The 7,737-nt window shown below is 27.1% G+C and overlaps 1 long non-coding RNA gene across 1 annotated transcript; it reads left to right on the top strand.

Annotated features, from left to right (window-relative positions):
• The first annotated feature begins 4,338 nt into the window (after nucleotides 1–4,338).
• On the top strand, nucleotides 4,339–6,079 carry LOC132927370 (uncharacterized). Its single transcript, XR_009661711.1, has 3 exons — nucleotides 4,339–4,466; nucleotides 4,546–4,829; nucleotides 5,938–6,079. It is a non-coding gene; the product is annotated as an uncharacterized LOC132927370 (long non-coding RNA).
• The last annotated feature ends 1,658 nt before the right edge of the window (nucleotides 6,080–7,737 follow it).

Raw genomic sequence — 7,737 nt, 5'->3', positions numbered from 1 at the left:
ACAAAATAGTATTCCCTATCAGGAAATACGGTTAAATACGGTAGTGTGAATTATTTTTTGAAAAAAAAAATACTGCTGCATACATTGTTATAATATAATTATTAAGATATTGTTTCATACGAAATATTAGCTGCGTACTAGCTGGAAAACGGTATGGAAAGAGATTCGTGGTATAAATAATAGTTTTTTAAATGCTATTGAAAATATCAATAACTAATAAGCAGGATTCGGGACTTTTAGCATTTAAAATCTTTAAAATAAGCACTTAATAAAGCATTTTAAAACATCATTATAAGCACTCAAATAAGCATTTAAAAAACTTAAATTTGAGCAAAAATATTTAATAAAAAAAAGACTTACTTTTTACATGATAAAGTAGGTACTAAAGTACTATAGACATAATTTGTAACTGTGCTAAAAATAATATAATTAAAGACTAGGAAAAGTTTCTAACTAAAAAATAAAAAAAAAATAAATCTTTATATTATAAAAAAAAATCAAACTTCACTTTCAAGATATTTTCCGTTATTATTTATAGATTTTCTGAAAAAACATAAAAAGTAGAAAAACTGAAAATAAGCATATTTTAAAAAAACTGTTGAAAAAAGCAAAAAAGCACTCAAATTTCATAGTTGAACGTGTTTTAACATGACATACACTTCTATAGCACTCTGCTACATTTTTAGTCAATCCATAAAATAAGCAAATGCTATAAGTCCCGAGCCCTGCTAATAAGTAATAACATAAATACCAAGTGGTTAAGCTTTTTTTAGTCCTTGTGAATAATATTTTTTTTTTTAATTTGAAAAACAACTATATAATCGTTATTTTTGGTTTAATAATGCAATTTTGCAAAATTTGATCTTGAAATAACTATAAAAAAATATTGTGTATTTTATGTATTGTTGTGATTTTGTTTCTATAGAAACAACTTATTGGAATCCTTGTATTAAAAAATGAAAAATTAAAGTTCTTAAAATTTAACATTTTTTAAATTGTTAGATACAAAATTTGCACTCTTATGAAATTGCTAAATTTTGTCAAAATATTAACTACAAATGCTTTTAAAAATATTGTAGCGTAATATATATGTATTATTTTTGATAGCTTTAAATTACTACAAGAATAACTCGTCAACAATCTTGTGCGTTTTTCATAACTTTTTATCATTGTTTTTTCTTATACCATATACCTAATGAGTATGTACATAATATTTTACATCAATCAAAAAAAAATTCTGCTTTACAAAGATCCTTATAAATCAATAAGCTATTTACTTTTTATTTTTTCTTAATTATCTGTTTGTATCCATTATATAAATTTTAAAAGCTAATGGTTTAAATAGAGAAGTTTGTATAGAGTCCAAATTTTTTAATTTTTTTTCAAATTCGTTTTATGTTAACAAATAATAATATTGAAGTAATATAAAAAAAAAAAATATAATTTAAAAAAGGGCGGTGGTAAACTCTCCCGATTTTTAAAACTAGTAAATGGGTCTCCCCGGGCCAACATCTCCTCGGGTTTACCCGAAGTAAATTCTTAAATTCTCCTGGATCAACATTATTTTTACCTGTAGGAAATATGTAAGCTCTCCCGGGTCAACATTTCCAGACTGAAATATACATTAAAATTCAAAGTTGCAATAAATTAAACAAAATAAATAAAAACTGTAACACAAACAAAAATGAAAAAAACTATATCTCAAAAAATAGTAGATTAGAAATAGATATCATAAGTTTTTTAAATCTATGTGCTTCTATTATTATTAAAAAAAAAATAAATAAATTTAAACATTTTTATTTTATTATATATTTTCAATTTTGTATCTTAGCTGATTTATTTTATGAATTTTTATTTTTTATTGTATTTTCACTATAATAATATTATAGCTCATAGCAGCTAAAGGCATAATTTATTTTATGATTTTTATTAAATTAAATAAGTACCTAGTACTAAAGACTTGGGAGAGTACATGTTTCCGTCAGGTAATACAGGAGTAGACCCGGGGGTTTACGTGTTTCCGTCAGGTAGTACTGGAGTAAACCCGGGAGAGTTTACAATCGCCCTTCAATCACCCTTTGCAAATGTAAGTCGATTTCAAATACATTTTAGAACAAATTCAAATGTTTTCATAAATTAAATTGGACATATTTATCCTAATCCATTGATTAGAGGCTCGGGTGATGTGCAAAAAACAAACAATTAATTTATTTTACGTGCAGTTAGACGCAACTAATAAAAATTAGTTGTTACACACTCACCCACCTATTTTTTTTATTTAAAAAAATCGTTCTTTTGAACTGTTGTCTGTAACTGTAATTATACTCTTAAAATAACTAGAAATAATAATTAAGATGTCTTACCATAGTCCATATTAGACTATAATGTTTGGTACTTATTCAAGTTATCCAACTGCATGCCCACCAGGCACCAACCCACCCATACACCCACCCACACACCCACCCATATACCCACCCACACACTAACTCACCACGGGTGCACATGCAGTTGCACCACTTGCTAACCTGTTTGGGCGCCAATGTTTACTTGCATGCGCGGTAAAGCACTCTTTAAAATTGATAAGGTTAAAAAGTTATGTCACACAAATAATGAACGAGTACTTTATATACATTTAAATGAAAAACATTCATGAACTTAGAGAATTGTTTAAACTCGAGGACGGTATTGAATTCCCTTTGCCCATGCCCAGAGCCCAACTTAGGAATTTTGGGGCCCCAAAATTAATTATTATCTAAATTCTAAATTATCAACTTAAATTATAAGTGCAGTCTTTTTGGTAAATGGATTTTTTATAATTTATTTTATTAGATTATAAATAAATTATACCATAAGTCTATAAGTAATTATTTAATGACTATTACGGATTAATATAAATAAAACGATAAAATTAAATTATAAATATAAATAAAAGAAGTGTAGTCGTGTAGATACAATTTTTAATTTAAAGAAATGTTAACTAATATACATTATGTACATTTTACATTAAGTCAAAGTGGTAATGCGTTTTTCAACATACCTAGTCAATATAAATAATAAAAAAATTTGCATGATTTAGAATTGAAGACAACAGTTTTTTCCAGATTTTAGTTCACTAAACTTTTCAATTAGATCCGAAAAATCAAGTATGTTAGTTACTTCGTTCGCACTGTTGATAGTTTTTAAAAAAGTAGTTAATTTAGATAACTTGCTTACTGCGTCTACGGCCTCCTTCTTTAATTTTCGTTTTATATAACCACAAACCACTGAGATGAATCCTTTTTTCTCAGAAATTTTCTAATATCAATGGTTTTTAGCACACACTGCTACACTAGTAACGAATAAAAAACACAAACTCGACTAAAAACTAGTTTAATAATTTAACGTCACTACGACAGTCTACAACAACTAATGTACTGATTGTACTAATGAAGCGAAACTGACCAACAAAATGTATGTAAACTACCTACGTAAGCAATAATATCATACAATTTCACGGTGCCACTTTAATAATTATATACGAAAGGAGCCCGGGGCTCCAAATAATATCGGGGCCCGGGGCTGCAGCCCCTCTCTAAGTTGGGCTCTGCCCATGCCACAAAATTAAGATATCGTTAATAAGTTATCACTGATAAAAGGTAATCTTATTATCTTAGATTTTGTTTGAGTCAAAAATAACAAAAATAAAATGATTATTTTCATTTTCATTTAATTATTTGAATTTGATAATAATATTTTGTATTTTTTTATTCATTTATCGATTTTTCGATTTTTTCAAAAACATAAGCGTTGAGTAAAAGTCGAAATAATATAACATATGTAACAGGAGTCTATGCAATGATCGTGACGCCCGATAAACGAATAAACTACCTGAATTGCCGCCTACGACGGCGACTATACAGATCGAAACACTAACGAACGAGTAGTCCATACGCTCCTGGTAGTCTGGGGGTTTATATTCTAGAAGAAAAGAATGTAATACTAACACACGCGCGGGCAGTTCGTTCTTTGCTCGCCTACATAAGCGCGTCCACAAACATTTTTCAAGGTAAGACACCTATACTTACACCATAGTAAGGTACCGTCTCCGATTAAAGTTAATCACAGTTTAATCGGCCAAATTAGCCCGGTTAAAATATCTGTTATCGGTGATTAAGCCTAATCAGAGTTTAATCGGAGACGATACAACTGGCCCTAAGCCGTTATTATTCATTAGGATATACAATCGCACTAATAATTACAATTATCAACTAAATAATTACAATTGCACTGATTGTAAATGATACGATATAGTATTTAGTGATTGTGTGTATATATAATCAGCACGTCACCGGTGTGTGTGTGTGTGTGTGTGTGTGAATTTTGTGTCAGGTCAATAAAAATCAGATATAAAATAGGAGTATCAGAGTACATCCTGCCCCCTATCAATGTAGAAAGAAAAAAGGTGGAAAGACTGGAAAGAAGTCCAAGTAAGTTCTACTTCTAAGTACAAATCTAGGGTCAACAATTGGTTGGTATGTATATATTTGTTATTTCGTCATTATTCAGGAAATGCGTTCAAAATGATAATGGCATCGACGACTAGTGGTGCTACTGATAAGACTACTCCAAATCACGATTATAAAGAACTAATAAATAATAATCGTGCTCCAAATACAGAGGGATTAAAGTAGTACACAAAGTAGTAGACATCTTAAGACCTGATATATGATATAGGAAAACATAAATATATTTTATTCATGATGTTTACACAAGGAAAAAGAAAAACACCAACAAGTACTACTACTTAGTCGTTTTGATGTCGTATCCTGTTTAGAAGAGACAAATAAGGTGTGAGTATTTTGACGATCTTTGTATATTTTATAATAAAGTTATTTTTCAAATATCTACACTATATGTTTATAATATATATATTTAAAAATATTAATATATTAACACAACAAATATTTTTATTTTCATAATATGTACCTATAACACATGGTTTAGTCATGGATTAAAATATTGTATCATTAAAGAAAAAAATTATACCATTTAGCTTTTAAGAATTCTAATAATTTTCCAATTTAAGAAGCAAATCTAAAATAATTAGGTTAAGAGCCTATAATAATTATATTAACATAGTTCAAAATTCAATAAAAATAATCCTAAATATTTTTGGAAATTCTTTAAAGGCAAAAAAAAAATCTCATAATTTAATTCCAAACAATGTTAATATTATAATAAAGTTATTGCCGACAATGGTAAGATATAGTTAATCTTTTTGGAAAATTTTTCTCAAACGTTTACAGAAAACCTTTGTTAAATATACCAAATATTCATACTATTGAAACACCTTTCTGTATTAACAACTTTGATATATCACTTGAAGTTTTTTTATGAATTAGATAATCTAAAATTAAATTTGTCAATAGGCCCCGACAATTTGTCGGTTACATTTTGATATGAATACCATTTTGTCCTTGCACCTCATATTCATTTTCTTTTTAAGCAATCACTTAATTATGTAGTATATTTCCTACAATTTGGAAAACTGGTTTTATTTCCCCTATTTTTGACAAAGGCCTCTTTTGTTGATAAATACCGTCTAATTTCAATAATCTCTATACCTACTTCCAAAAATATTTTCAAAAATAATAAATAAAAAATTATTCTTATATTAAATAGTTTTTCGTATGACACTCAACATGGTTTTTGTTAGGGACATTCTACTATGTACTACCAATTTAGCCATATTCAAACACAATATAATCGATTCTTTCTCAGCTAAATCCTAAAGGGATACAGTTTTCACAGATTTCAAAAAAGCATTTGATAGTTTAGATCATTCTCTTCTTACTATGAAATTTAAAAAAATTGGATTCTATGACCCATTACTAACCTGGCTTACCTCTTTTTTAACTAATTGAATCCAACTAGTTAAATTAAATCAATTTGTTTCAGAACCAATTCATGATCTCTCAGGCGTTCCTCAAAGTGAGCATCTTTCACCCACATTATTTCTATTATTTATAAATTATATAAATACGATTATAAAAACATTCAAATATTTTATTATTCGCTGATGACGCTAAAATATTTAAAAAAAAATAGATTCTATTCATGATTGTATTAAATTACAAGATGATTTAATAATTTAAATGATTTGTGTTATTTAAATGGTCTGAACCTCAATATCAATAAATGCAAAATATTATGTTTATTTTGATTATACATTTAGCAATGTTTCTATTGAATTAGTGGAATCTTTTACTGACTTAGGAACTATGTTTGATTCTAAACTACGTTTTAATAAACACATTGTTAAAATAACTAATAAAGCGTTCCAAAATCTTGGTTTCATTATACAAACTTACAAATTTAAAAAAATAATTGCCCTTAAAAGTATTTATTTTGCATTTGTCAGATCTCAATTAGAATATGCATCCCTTAATTGATCTTCTAATAACATAGGGGTAACTCATAATCTTGATGCTGTTCAGAATCGTTTTCTTCGTTTTTTAGCACTTAAATTTAAAACTGATCGTCCACAACATGATTATTCATTTGTATTAAAACTATTAAATAACTCAATAAATTATATTATACTATTTAATAATATAAATTTAATTAATATAAATATACTTATTTACTAAAACAATTACATATTTGAATTAATACCAAATTCATTAGAAATCAAGAAAGTTTTTTAATCAATAATGTTTTCTAAAACATACTCGAAATCATCACCTACAAATATACTGTTGACTATAGAAACACTATGGATATTAATTTTAGTTAATAATTATTATGACTGTACAATTATATACCTCAAATTATGTTCTTTGTTATAAAATTGATTGTGAATTTTTATATAATTTGTACCTAATTTTATTGTATCTATGTCACTACATAATTTTATATATATATTGTTATGTAAATTAAGTTTTTCTGTCAATAAAGATAATATTAATAATAATAAAAGACATTCAATTTTCAAGACCAATATCGTATAAACACTATAAACTATAATTTAATAACCGGTTATTTGATATTATAGTACATATTTAGGATGTAGATTTTTATAAATTGATATTTTTAAATAGTGTCATAGAACTTTGGTAGTATTAATGACATATTATGAAATAATTATTAACAAAACTAACTATTAACTTTTCTTGTCAAGCCTGTAAAATTATTTTAAAAACAACACCTATTTCATGGAGTGTAATCATGTTATTTTTTGCAAGCAAAAAAGTAAATCAAGCGCTATTGTGTTGCAGCCCAAACCGACTGTGACGAACTGTACAATTAATAATAATAGTATGCGGTGAATAGTGATAACAATAAACAAGAAAAACTTGAATATTTGAACATTTTTAAACTCTTAGTGAGTGATGTATTTCTTTTTTATAAATGATAATACATAAAAAAGTTTTTATACTTGGCTGTAAAGATACATATATAGTTAAATTCAATCAAAACAATTTATTATACTTCATGATGTTCCACTAATACCTAAACGGCTTACCAGGCAAGTGATGCCCATTCTACTAGCTTTTTTTTTTTAATCATTAAGGTAAACCAGAGAATACATTTATACGAGGCGATATAAAGGCTATATAATATATTGTAACAGGCACGTATACAGGGGGGTTGTGGTTCAACCCCTCCTCCCAAAATATTTTCGAGTAACAAGGTAAAAATTGTTTTATTATGTTGCGGCACAATTTGTATTGCTAAATTTTGTAACCCCACCCCCAC

This window comes from Rhopalosiphum padi, chromosome 3, assembly GCF_020882245.1.
Source record: "Rhopalosiphum padi isolate XX-2018 chromosome 3, ASM2088224v1, whole genome shotgun sequence".
Lineage (NCBI taxonomy): Eukaryota > Metazoa > Arthropoda > Insecta > Hemiptera > Aphididae > Rhopalosiphum > Rhopalosiphum padi.
This window is presented reverse-complemented; position numbering and strand designations above follow the sequence as displayed.